Below are 13,396 nucleotides of genomic sequence, written 5' to 3' on the forward strand. Positions count from 1 at the left end.
TGTGGGCTAAATCCCTTTTCTATTGATATATCATAGCCTTACCGTTATGGGTGTAAACATATAGCCCCAACTCCCAATTATTAAATAGGTGAATACTTTAAAAAAAAGACCCCTGAACTGTTGAGGTTACATACATTTAATATGTTTCACTGTAAATGTTACATTTACATTTCAAATAAATTTTGTTCTGTAACGTTAACGATAAATTATGGTTGTATTTGATCCAAACTTTGACATTACAGAGCTGAAACTAGTCTCCAAAAACAAGACGAAATGATAAATTGAAGAACATCTCCATTGTTGTTATTGATGTGATGCTGATGTTAACATGGAAGTTCTTTTGTTTGCATATAATTAGTTGATTATAGATTTTATAGTTTTTTATTTTGCTTTCATTGCTTACATGATGCTAAATAAATAAACAAAAGATAAGAAAAGAATTAAACAAATAAATAGATTGATTGATTCATTCCAGTCCTCATATTTATCTTTTTGTGTTTCTGAAATATCCCAGTTAAATGTCATCATGTGTCTCTTGCTTCAATTATCTAAATGTTGCATAAAACAGATCCGTTGTCAAAGGTGGATTTAATCTTATTGGGGCCTAAGATTGAACGCAGGCATGGGGCCCTCCACTTCCCCTCGATGTCATTATTTTTCTGCATCCTCGTTTATCTGAGACCACTTTAAGCTTATTGCTTCAAATCATTAAATACATTTCCCAGCAGGTTCCAATAACTTTGTAAAACCAGAGTTGTGTATCTGTTTACTGTTTTAGATATTAATATAAGTCTTCCTTCAAGTCAAACCGCACTCACAATTAAAATGACGGACAGCATGTTAAAATAAAAAATACAAACAAGAAAATTTCCTTCAAAGGATTAAAAAAACGAACATTTTAGGAAAATCAATGTTTAAGATATCTAATAAATAAAAAATGTAAAAAGTGTTTTTTTTTACATTTAATTGTTATACTAGACACTAAAGAAACTACACCCTTTAAATTGACTTTGTAAACTGCCTTGAGATGACATGCTTCATGAATTGGCGATATATAAATAACATTGAATTGAATAAATTGTTAAGCTTTATGCATTTTTCATAAATATGGTTTATGGGATGTACAAACGTTTTGTTTGTGTTTTACACAAACCTTTTTTTAATTTTGGATTTATTTTTGTTTAATAATATTTAGTTACATTGCAGAGTATGTGGTGTGATTAGAGTTATGTAATTTTAGGACCTGGTGAACACCAGATCTTTTACATTAAAAATAACTAAGGGTGTACTTTCTTGTACATATTGCAGATATCCATTATAATCTTCTTCCACTCCCGAAACATTTCAAATATCCAAAAGTCTCTCTTCCTTATCACAGCCAGCATGTCAGATTTGTCATACATGAGACTTTTCACATTTACAGTCAACACCCCATTAAGTATTCATTTAGAATATATTTAACATTATTATTTTAGTTAACTCATGTTTGTCTTTAAGCCACCTAGCAGTCTTTGAAATCAGTCTGAGGAAGGTTTGTCTGTGCTAATGTATGTTTAATACCTTCTTTGAGGTTGATATTCAGATTAAAAGTACCAAAAGGTACTTTTAATATGAGAAATGAGTCTCATGGAAATTCATATTCCATTTCCTAATTACATTTAACAAGTACATCTCTCAAGTAAAATCTAAATTATTTATATGGATTAAAACGCTTGTGTATTTGTGTAGAAAAGCTGGATGTTTTGTGTAAATGTGCCCTTCTTGATGTTTTATTATAACCCTTTCAAAAAAAGCCCTTTTAATAATCACAATTTCTCCATTGTCCACAGGATCAAACCTGGGAAGTAAAGACGCTGTGTGAAAGCAAAATATTAACAACTGGGTGGCAGACCCAGAAAAAAAGTCATTACAAGGGTTGTTATATTAATCCATAATGACTTCATGGCCCCCGAGCAACCACTTAGTTTGTTTACGCTGCAGGCTGGGCCCAAGTGTTGACCAAAAGGCTGTTTTTATTATTCACCCAAAAACATCTGAGGGCATGATTGCGACTAAGTGCTTAATACATAATGCAGTCGTAGGTGTCAGGCCTTGTTTGAGGAATTTTCATTGATCCATATAGTTTTGCACACGACCTCTCACCGTGTTGCATTGAACACCCATGAGGTGTGTGTGTGTGTGTGTGTGTATGTGTGTGTTTTCGAGTGATTTCTTCTGAGATTTATGAAAGAGTTTTGATAAAAACATTAGCAAAGTTAAATATCTGTTACTCAAAAATGTTTGCAAAATTAGAAATTAAATAAATAATGAACATGTAAAGAATTTATTCCTAAGAAACCTCATAGGATACAATTACTTCTAGCAGTGTTTGCAGATGAATTAAAAAGTAAAAGAAATGCTTGGAAGACACATTACCAATATATGTTGTGTACTGAGTTACTGGATGAGGTTCAGTAAATCATAGATGCATTTGTGGTTGAAACTAGTTTGTGTGTATAAGACCATTTAAAAATCTTATAACTATGGATGTTTATTGTTGATGAGCAAACTCCCTATTTCACAGAACATATCCTCTATTTAAAACCATATATCAAATGCATTTTCAAAGTCGTACATTTGTAGTTCAGCATCTTTTATTGAGACAAGGAAAGAGACCAGAAGGAAACAACTGGTTTTGATTAGCTTAGAATCACTATAATAAGCAACCACAAATAAGACATTTTATAATTCACAGTCCTTTAATATCAATACATGACAAACCCTATTGAAAAAAGTGAATTATTGTAACCCCCCCCCCTCCCCCCCAAAAAAAAAAAACAAAAAACAAAGAAACAAAAAACAAAACATGTGTGGAATCATGTGTAACATTTTAAGCTAATGTAATAAATGTGAAACACATGTTCTGCATAGGGGAAAGGTGGTTTTGGAACATTTTGATGATATAATGTATGAAACATAGATTTCCATGTGAATCCTATTGTATGTGATGACATTTATTATCTATGTTAAACCCATGATGTTTAATCTGTCATCTGGTGTGGTCCCTGAAAACTTTTAACCTTCGGCTGTCTAGCATTTGATAGAGAAACCTACTCTTGACCCTTTCTGTTCTTGCTAATCATAGGTCAAACTCTAAACTCTCGTTTCCTTCAGAAATCCTTGAGAAGGTAGTCTACAACCAGAAAAAGGCATCATTGAAAGAACAGAAATATTTAGCGGTTTGACGGTCTGACTTTAAACCTATGTGTACAGCCTTTCACAAGTTTATAAAAAAAAAAATATTCTGGTGACTGTGTTGTTCCCATGCTTTTTTACTCTGTGGCTTTCACTTTCTGTTTTGGTGGGTGGGGTGGGGGGTGGGGGGGGGGGGGTTCAGCCATGGTGCAGCTCTAGACTGGTTTTAGATCTTCTTAGCCAAGCAAACTTTCTGGGTCTGCCTTGGTAACCATGTGTCCTCCTCTTTTGTGGTATCCCGCAGGGCTCAGTTTTAGGCCCCCTTCTCTTCTACTGTATTTGCTCAGTCTTGACTCTATTTATTTATTTATTTATTTTTAGAAAATATGACATCTCCTGTCATTGTTACAGATATTATACCCAGGAATATGTCCCATAAAATAAAAGGAGTCCAATTTTTTTTAACTCTTTCTTTTCATGTCTGGGTGACATAAAAGCTTTGATGGCTGTGACCCTTTAAAATTTCATTGAGAGAAGACTGGTGCAATGGTCTTTGGAAACTCCCCATAGCTTTTAAGCACAGCAAGCTTAGCCACTGCAGAACCATGCTTTATCCATTCCAAAACCAGATCCAATTTTTCTGGGATAAATGTCCTTTTGGAAGACCCCGCTGTGTTAAACTTTAAACCAGTGAGCTATTTATTTAAGATGAAGTTGGACTATTTAGAGTTTATCTCCTTTTCCATCCATCCATCCATCCATCCATCCATCCATCCATCCATCTTCTTCCGCTTATCCGGGGTCGGGTCACGGGGGTAGCAGTTTCAGTAGGGAGGCCCAGACATCCCTCTCCCCAGCCACTTGGGCCAGCTCCTCAGGAGGAATCCCAAGGCGGTCCCAGGCCAGCCGGGAGACATAGTCCCTCCAGCGTGTCCTGGGTCTTCCCCTGAGCCTCCTCCCAGTGGGACGTGCCCGGAACACCTCAACCTTTTTCTTTATACAATCCAATTTTGTATAGTACCTCTAGGATGATGCTAACACCATCATTTTAAATAATTTATGCAGTTTTCTCAGGTTTAAAAGTCCCATTGTGACTCTTTTAAACGTTGGTTAGGACATCATTTTCTCCACGGTTCCCATTCCTTACATCAAGTTATTTTCAGTGTTTCCAGTCAGTTTTAAGTCCTCCTTGAGCTCCCATGATGAGGGAAGTCCCCGCGCTAAATCAACCACTCCCAGCAGATACCTACCTGGAGACTAACCTATTACATGACTGGACCTGCATCCACACCTTCCTTCAATCTTCTCCAGAACACCATGAGCCGGCTCAGATTGCATCGCCTCTCCCATCCTCACCACACAGACTCACCACTTTCCTAGATTTCTCTTTATTCTTTGAGAATCCCACCTCAACATCTGAACCAGTAAAAAATAAATCTTGTTCATATTCACCATAAATACTTTTTTAATCTCAGAAATCTCATTCTGCATCTTCCCTTCAGAAGCACTCCTGGGAGAAGAAACACACGTAAAACCTACTCATATTCAATTGCTTTTATTATTTAGTAAATAAATATTTTAAACTTTTCTCAGTGTTTTCATGGGAAATATTTGCTCGTGGGTCAAAAAACAATGACACGGATGAGTAAAACCTAGTGGGATGACCCAATTCAACACAGATGCTAAAACAAATCAACAGATTTTTTAAATTAATTAAATAGGTTAACTTTAAGTTTATGGAATTACCATAACCACTAAGGTATAATACATTTTTGGATTGTCTTTTTTTAATCAAGCCCAACCAATTTCAAGCCACATTTCTGATAAGAAGAAATATAAAATTTTAAGTATGAATACAGTTACTATCTTGTTGATGACCACTAAACGTTTGGTTCATCTGCAACTTGCTGAGTGATACTTCACCAAATGTTAATATGTATAAAACCTCTAAGTATGAATTTATGTGGATTCTAGAAGATCCATAATAAACTAAAACTTGTCCAACCTTTTCTTGTATTTCAAATTCATTGAAAATACAGGATGTACTGTGCAATGAAAATAATCATTCAAATGCATGAATTAAAGCCCAAAATTAAAATGACATTCATGTTGCCCATGAGTCCTTGTAACTCTGCTGAGCTCTTTACATGCAGAGGGACTTGAATGGCAAATTACACAGCAGGTTATTTTGGTAAGAAAATATGTAATTATATCAATGTGGTTTTTCAATGAATGTACAGCTGTGTTGAACTCCCATAAAAAAGGTAAGACTTCTATCTTCCTGACAGAGATGCAATATACGTGACATAACATTAAGCACTGCATTTTTAAATAGCTACGTAACATTTGCATCAAGTCAAACTGCAGACAAACCTATACAGTTTGTCCACATTAAAATATTGTTTTAGGAAGACATTAGAGAGAGGAAAAGAAGTCCATAGTCTTGCCAAATACTGCTGCAGCAAAAAGCTTCTAATTCTCAAAGATCACAGTCAATGATCTGTAGTAGTGAAGGGCCCAAATGGAGAGATTGGCTGTGGTAAAAAAAAAAAAAAAAAAAAAAGTTATTTGTTATGAAAAAATAAAAAAATGTACATGTAGATCTTGCACTGGGAGAACAGGTCATGAAGCACTGAAAAGAAATTAATACATTTTTATTAGTGACTTGTTTTCTTTTATCTCTATACTATTTATGCTATTTATTGGGCATTTTACCATGTTACTCTGTGGTTTGTTGTGATAGCAGCTTTTCCCTGTCCAGAAATAATTTATCTCTAGGGAGACTAAATCTCCCTAGAGAGAAATCTTGAATCCTAACATAGAATTAGCAGTCCATGTACAAATCCAGCGATAAGAACTGACAACCAGTGAGCTGAAATACAGAGGCAGGGGTGGAGAAACACAAAATGGATCAGAGGAGCTAATCAGAGGAAATGTATAACAGCTGACGCAGAATGAAGGCAGGACAGCTGAGGGAAGGAGACCAATTAACAGAGAGGAGGCTGAGCTAAGAATTGCACACCAACTTCTTTTTTTGTTTTACTTTCAGAACCTAACACTTTATGCTGTGTTTTGATTCCAGCATGCAGGTCTTTAAGCTCAAAGGTGAATGGATATTTCTCTTAATAATAAATATTATCTCAGTTTCTAGAGCCTTTAGGGTTGACCACTGGGGCATCAGTGGCTCTAGGAATTTGCTGGTTCAAAACCCCTGCTCCAATCATCTCAAACGTTGCTGTTGGTCAAGATACTTCAAACCGCTTTGCCTGCTAGCAGTGCTCAGAGGACCTGGTGGTGTTGATTGTATGACAGCCCCTCTTCCGCCAGTCCGCCCCAGGGCAGCTGTGGCTACAATGTAGCTCACCACCATTGCCAGTGTATGTGTGAATGAGTGGGTAAATGACTGAATATGGTGTAAAGTGCTCTGGGGTCCTCTGGCCTTGGTAAAGGGCAATACAAGTACAGGCCATTTACCATTTATATTTGGGGTTAGAAACAGCCCCGTTTCCCATAATTTATTCAGTAATAACATAATACAATAACAGCCATTTAATTTAATGCATGACAAAAAAGGTATGTATAAAAAGATTAAAATGCACCTCAAATGAATTTTTTACAATGTGGTCAGTGATTACAAAGTTCCAAACATTTTTAATCTGTGCTGGTGTTTGAGGAATCAGATTGAAAAGAATAATAAATAACAACCACTTACAGTTTTCAGCTGAGCTTTGAAAAACACCTGCAGCACTTACTGATTTAGTAATGACATCCCAAATGTGATTCCTCTGATACAGTGAGGTGTTGTTCCATTAGCATCTAAACCTCGCTTTCCGAGAACTTATTTTTTTTTCCCTTCCGCTGCCATTTCTCTGTCTCCTGTGTTTGTGACTGAGGCCTGTAATTAGATTGCACCACGAGGACGGCTGCAATCTGATGCAAAAAGGGCGCAAACTGTTCACACCTGCTTATCTTGAAGGCCAGGTGTCTTCTGTCCTTTTATTAGTGCTGTTTGTTTGTGTCTTTTTCTCCTCATAAGTAGTTAGAGCTGCAGTACGTTCAAGCCAACTGGGGGACTGTGGAGAAAAGCTTTAACTAGGGATCCAGATGAACCAAACAATAAAACAAATCAATCAAAGTAGATCTAAAAAAAAAGGTGATAAATCCCTATTGCAACTGCTCTACTTCATTAGGATTTAGTCTGAAATGTGATTGAATCAGTCTATTAAGATTAGCCAAACTTTGCCTTGAAAAGATTGATATGCTCACTTTAATTTTAAAACATTGCTCTTGTAAATAGTTTCAGAAAAAAAAAAATCCCTGCGCAAATAATAAAGTTTTCCATCTACCTGCATTTATCCCATTGCGTTGGTAAACTGCAGCATCATCAATAAATGACAGCCTTTCCAATAAGCACTATCTTTTCTGACAGATGGGTTGGGAGTGAGACCATTTTCTTTACTGCGCACCTTAATTTCTTCATTTATTTATATAGTTGCTTATTTATTTAACATTTTACCCAATAGCTGTTTTCGTTAAGCTGCTACTGTTTTCTCATTTTGAGTATGTTTTTTTTTACCTCATTATTATTTTCATCCCTTGTTAACAAGTTTACTTGAATAGCAACACTCAACTTCTAATCAGTCTCCTAGAAACACAGAGACAGTTAATCTTAGGGACTCTGAGCTTTGAAATCCCTGGGGGGGAAATGTCTTCTTATTTTGAGAAATAATTAAAAATCAACCATGACACTGAGTCCTTAACAGAAAATGAATGCTGTGTTACATTCCTAGGCACATAAATCCTCAGTTATGTGGCATACTAATGCAGCCGTAGCTCATTGGTAAAATTTAGTGGAAACTGTTTAATGAGGTGAAGTAAGTGAAGAGATCTCCTGATGTGGAAGTGGCTGAGAGAATGCGTGCCAGGGTCTCACAGCATTGCACACCAGTGAGCTGGCACAGCAGTCAATCCTTGTTTCTAACCTGAAGCACGTGTGCTGGTAGAGAGCGTCCAGAAACCAAATGCAGAACTAAATCACGTAAGCGTGACTAACAAGAGCTCGATGTGAATGCAGCTAACTAAAACAAATGCTTTCTCCAGAAGATAAGCTTCTTCCATGGCAAAATGTGGCTGCTGAGTTTATCGCATATTTAGGGATCATTTTGGACACGCTAACTTTTTCCTCTTGAAACTTGATACATACTTCTTATAGCAGCATAAATATAATTACATTTTGTAACATTTCAACCCCTTATCTGGGATTTTAGTTTAGCTACAAGATGCTTATGGGAAGCATTTTAGAATGTCATGCTTTAAAAATTACTTTGCATTATCTTTTCCCTCCTGCCTCCTTGCCATGCAGCTGAACTCACTGAGAGAAAAATGTTTATAACCCCAAGAGTGTTGGAAATAGCATGAAATTGCACATGTAAAAGCCCAATTGAGTACATTGCATTTGATGAAATGATTGTTTGTGATCAAACTGATAATAGAAAACACAGGCGCACGAGTAGTTGAATGTAGGCGGTAATAAACGTTTTTACTTGGCAGACTCGGACTGCTTTGTGTCTCAGTTCCCAATTTCAAATCTGAGTAAAAAAACATTAAATGTGAGGTTCCTCAAGGCTTCATTCTCGGTACGCCTTTATTAAAAATAATTTATATGTTATTTATGTCCCCCTATCTCGCGTTATAGAGCTTTATAACATCACTTGTCAAATGTCTGCTGATGACACACAACTTTATAGTTCTTTGTCTCCACATGACCTCAGTTCATCATTGACATTAAATATGTCCATAATATCATTGCATGGGTAGGTTGAAAAGACAGAATTATGTGGTTATGGTCACAAAGATGGCAAGGTTAGAAATCAAAATGCAGCTATTATGGCTGAACACTACACATTATATAAAAGCACTGGTATAATTTTCAGATGGAAATTTGAAAAACCACATAAAGTCTACTTTTAGTCAGCTTACTGCCATCTTTAAAATATTGGCAATATATTTATTCTGACAAAAAGGGCTACACCATTGGGTTGGCCAGCATTTCCTGCTGCATAAAACAAAAAGAAAAAAAAAAAAAAAAAAAAAAAAACTAATTTGGGCGTGGTTTTCCCACAGAAACAGAAGAGATTGTATTATTAATGGGAATTTGCCACAAGCACAGCCAGGATGGTTTATCTATATCACTGATACACACTGATGAATATTTAACAGTGCAGACCTAAATGTAAATGTATGTGCTATACTTAAATTAATAATCTTTAATTATAATCTATTTTTCAGACAATTTTAATGTTTATTTCATCCTGTGTGTTGTTCTGTTGGATCAATATCCTGAAATTTATAAATCTTAAAATGAGCATTACTTTGAATTACACAACTGAGCAAATGACTTGCTGAAAACTCGAAATTTAAAGATTCGGGCTTTTGACTCGACTTCATGCCTTGTTTGTACTCAACTTGGGACATTCATGCTTTTACGTGGGACGTGACTCAAGATTCGTGTGGAAAGACTTCAGGGTTACTTGTGACATGCAATACAATGACTTGGTTCCATCTCTGCTACATATACAAGATAACAAACACATGCCTCACTCTGAACTCACCATGGTGAAACATGCGTTTGGTAGCATGTTGTGGGGATGCTTTTCTTTAGAGACAGTTAAAAAGTTGATCAGAGGTGATGGGACAAATCTGTCAAAAAATTTGAATCTGGTGTAGACACCTATGTTCCAGCAGAATAACGACCCTAAATATACAGCCAGAGCTACAACAGAATGGTTTTGTTATGATTGTAGGTGTGACAGGACCAGACTTGAAAAGAAGTGCGGAGTGCCAAATACAAATGCGCAGCGCACTTTTCAGGTCTTTTAATTGTAAAAATAAATTTAAATTAATCGTTTTGTTTCCGCTTAACAATTGTGCTCTGTTTGTGTTAACATATCACATAAAACCAAGGTAAAACACATTGAAGTTTGTTGTTGTAATGTGACGTGAAAAAGTTTGAGGTCGAATAATTTTTCAAGGCACGGCATTCAGGATCAAAATGAGTTGCTTTAGGTTGCGATTAATTCAGAAAATCCGTTTCACCAAAAGAGACATCAAGGGGTAAAGTAGCCATACTTATAGAGAATGATGGCATCAACAGAAAAATAAAAAATAAATTGCAGGCATCCGTTTTATAAAAGCGTGAAAAATGACTTTATATTACTTTATAAGTTGGAAGATCAAACAAAAATCTTCTTTGCGCTTACAAAGTTATTCCAGATGGGCTTGAGCCAGGATCGCATGTGTTGGAGGCACAACGAGGCATGATGAAGCATCTTTGGATTCTCACAGTGAAATGTGGGAACATTTTTAAACATGAACATTAAAGGACAGTACGAAGGGCCTTGATCAGTGACGACAAAGAAATGCAAGAGTCACCGTGTCATGTAGCATATCCACGCATTAAACAGAACAAGGTTGAAGTGGAGATGTAATGGATGGTTTTTATTAGCCGGGTTTTCTGATGTTACATCTCTAGTCTGCTCACATTTTTTTTTTCCTTCACGAGGAAAAAGTAAAGAAAGGCAATGGATATTAAAGCTATCTCACTGGTATTCATTCTGAACCATCATTTTGTATGTTTTTCTGCAATCAGTGTTTAGTTTATTAGAATAAAAAAAACAAGTGCTTTTTCTCTTTCATAACAGCTGGAAATCTTCATTCTGAACCTGAGTGGCCTCTCCAGCGACTCTTCGTCCCCTGAGCCATGCCATTAGTGGGATTAACAAGGTATTTTGGGAAGTTCACTTAAACAAGCCTGGAAAAATCAAATTATCCTTGATTAAATGTTGGAGGGCAGCTTTGGTTTGATTTTTGTGGATTTTGTCCTTAAGTCTTTGCATTGGGCTTGGCTGAGGACTGACTATACATGCGCAATCAGAGAAGGGGATGCGGCTTGCGAGACACCTCAATTGGGCAGCATGAAAATGTGTCACATGTATCAAAACTGAAACATAGACAGTCAAAGATGATCCCATTGGCAGTAAATACCTAACAATCGAGTGTAAGCTAGTTGAGTATGGGACAATCACCATTTCTCAGATTATCGTTTGAACGTCATCGACACAGCAAAGCAAATCATTTTGTGATCAAGTTCAGTGGTTTGACGAGGGCTAGAGTTACACAATTGCTGTTTGGCAACCGAGTGTGATTGTTGCTCAACAGCAAACTCAGAATACAGAGAAAAAGTAGAAATGTTTCTGATTTAGGGGGATTTGGAAGTATTTCACTGTGTCTTATATCATGATCACCAGTGTCCCTCAGAGATGGGTGCTCTCATGACAAGATTAAGTAAATATAGCTGTGGGTGGGAGGGTCATAAAATATAAACAGGGAATAGCACAAGAGACAAACAAAATCTAGAGTCTTATCAGTGACACTCAGCAGAAACATTTAAATCAATAAGCAAAAGCCAGAGGTATGTCCACATAGTATGTTCTAAATGTTGCATGTCTTGTATGTAATCTAAGATTTTAATAATACTCTATCCAGCATTGTGTATTTCAGAATACCTTGCACAAGTATTTGCAACTTGTTCATGTTTTGTCATGTTACAGCCACAAACCTACTGATGACTCTTAATAAAACCCAGTTGAACCAGTTCTGTTCAAAATACAGCAAATTAGCAAATTGCTGCTCTAGAAGTGTCAAGAAGGATTTGTCCTGATCCACAGGTGTTAGTTTTTCATTTGTGTTGGTATTTTTACCATTGTTCTAAGGTCTTGCCACATTCAGTTAATTTTGACATTATGGTTTTGCCAGTGTAGCTTAATCTTAGTTTATGTCCTGATCTAATCACTGTTTGTCATTTCTCCTTTATATTAATATTGATACTGATTTTGTGTCTTAATTCAGTTCCCTTTGTGTTACCTTCATTCACACGGATGCCATCCTCCATGCGTTTTCTCTCCATCACATATAGTAATTCTAGTCAAAGCGGTAATTCCCACCGGCTCAATGGCACTGCAGCATGACAGAGAGGCCACCTCTGATGACCGTCAGAAATACGGATCAAGGGTCGGCGTTAAGGAGCTATGAGGAATCCCACAATCCTTTGCGTGACATGACGTATAAGCACAGCCCACCTCACAGAAATCAATGAAAATGTCCAGAGAAAAGTTAATTCTTGGAAGGCTGTAGGTCCGGATTTGTCTTGGATCATCCATGTGCGTTTCCGTTACGTAATAATGTCTGCGTTGAAGGCTGTCTGAATTCGGCTCAAAGGAGCATCGGACTGCTCCTTTCCTACCTACGATAGAGGTCTCACTGTTGACTCCATGAAAAGTCAAGGAACATGAGCTGGGAGCTGTTATTAAGAGTATTCGGATGGAGCCCAAGTCTATTTTTGACGACTGACTGAGCAAAAGGCGTAAACTCCTGAAAACCAGATGAGGCAGACATGTGACAAGAAAACCGGATCCGGTTCTTCTTCTGTGTTTTTTCTAAAAGAAATTTGATAACTGTGCATGTCAGAGTGGTTCTATTCTGAATAAAGCCAGGTGCATATATACACGCACATTATGATCAGATTAATTGATTGTGTGCCCATATAAATGGTACAATGGATTATTATAACTTTTTTTTAATCCGAATACATTTCAACCTGATCGTGAAATTCTGTGCGTGCAAACGTAGCTAATGACATCTTCCATCTGACTCCTGCTCCTGTTTGAACTCTCCTAGTTAGGCTTTATGAGGAGCACCTGTGGAGCTGCGACCTGCTACTCTCACCCTGCAGAGGAGGTGAGAGAGAGCAGCAACAACACCACCCTGCACACAGATCTGTGGACATGGCAAATAGGGATAGAGAAAAGTGAACAGATTGAACCAAATAGAACAGAAAGATATCTTAGCTTTACCTGAAGAGACTAAATTAAACTTTTCTGCACTACTACAGACTCCAAGTGCACAACAAAATATATTTAAGGGCTAAAAAAGTGGATTCTGAATGATATCTCCCCTTTAAATAACCAATTTATGCCACAATTCGTTTTTGCGCCTGGGTCCTTTACAGACCTCAGCATGTAATAATTATAATATCCCATGGTTTGAGTGTCTGATGAAACACTGTTGAATCCATTTGCTTTAAATTTAAAAAGTGTGGCACAGCTGGAAACTTACCTGTGCATGACCATTCACCCAGACTGAGTGGCCTGAAAAGGAGAGAGTT

This window comes from Fundulus heteroclitus, chromosome 20 (genome assembly GCF_011125445.2).
Source record: "Fundulus heteroclitus isolate FHET01 chromosome 20, MU-UCD_Fhet_4.1, whole genome shotgun sequence".
Taxonomy (NCBI): domain Eukaryota; kingdom Metazoa; phylum Chordata; class Actinopteri; order Cyprinodontiformes; family Fundulidae; genus Fundulus; species Fundulus heteroclitus.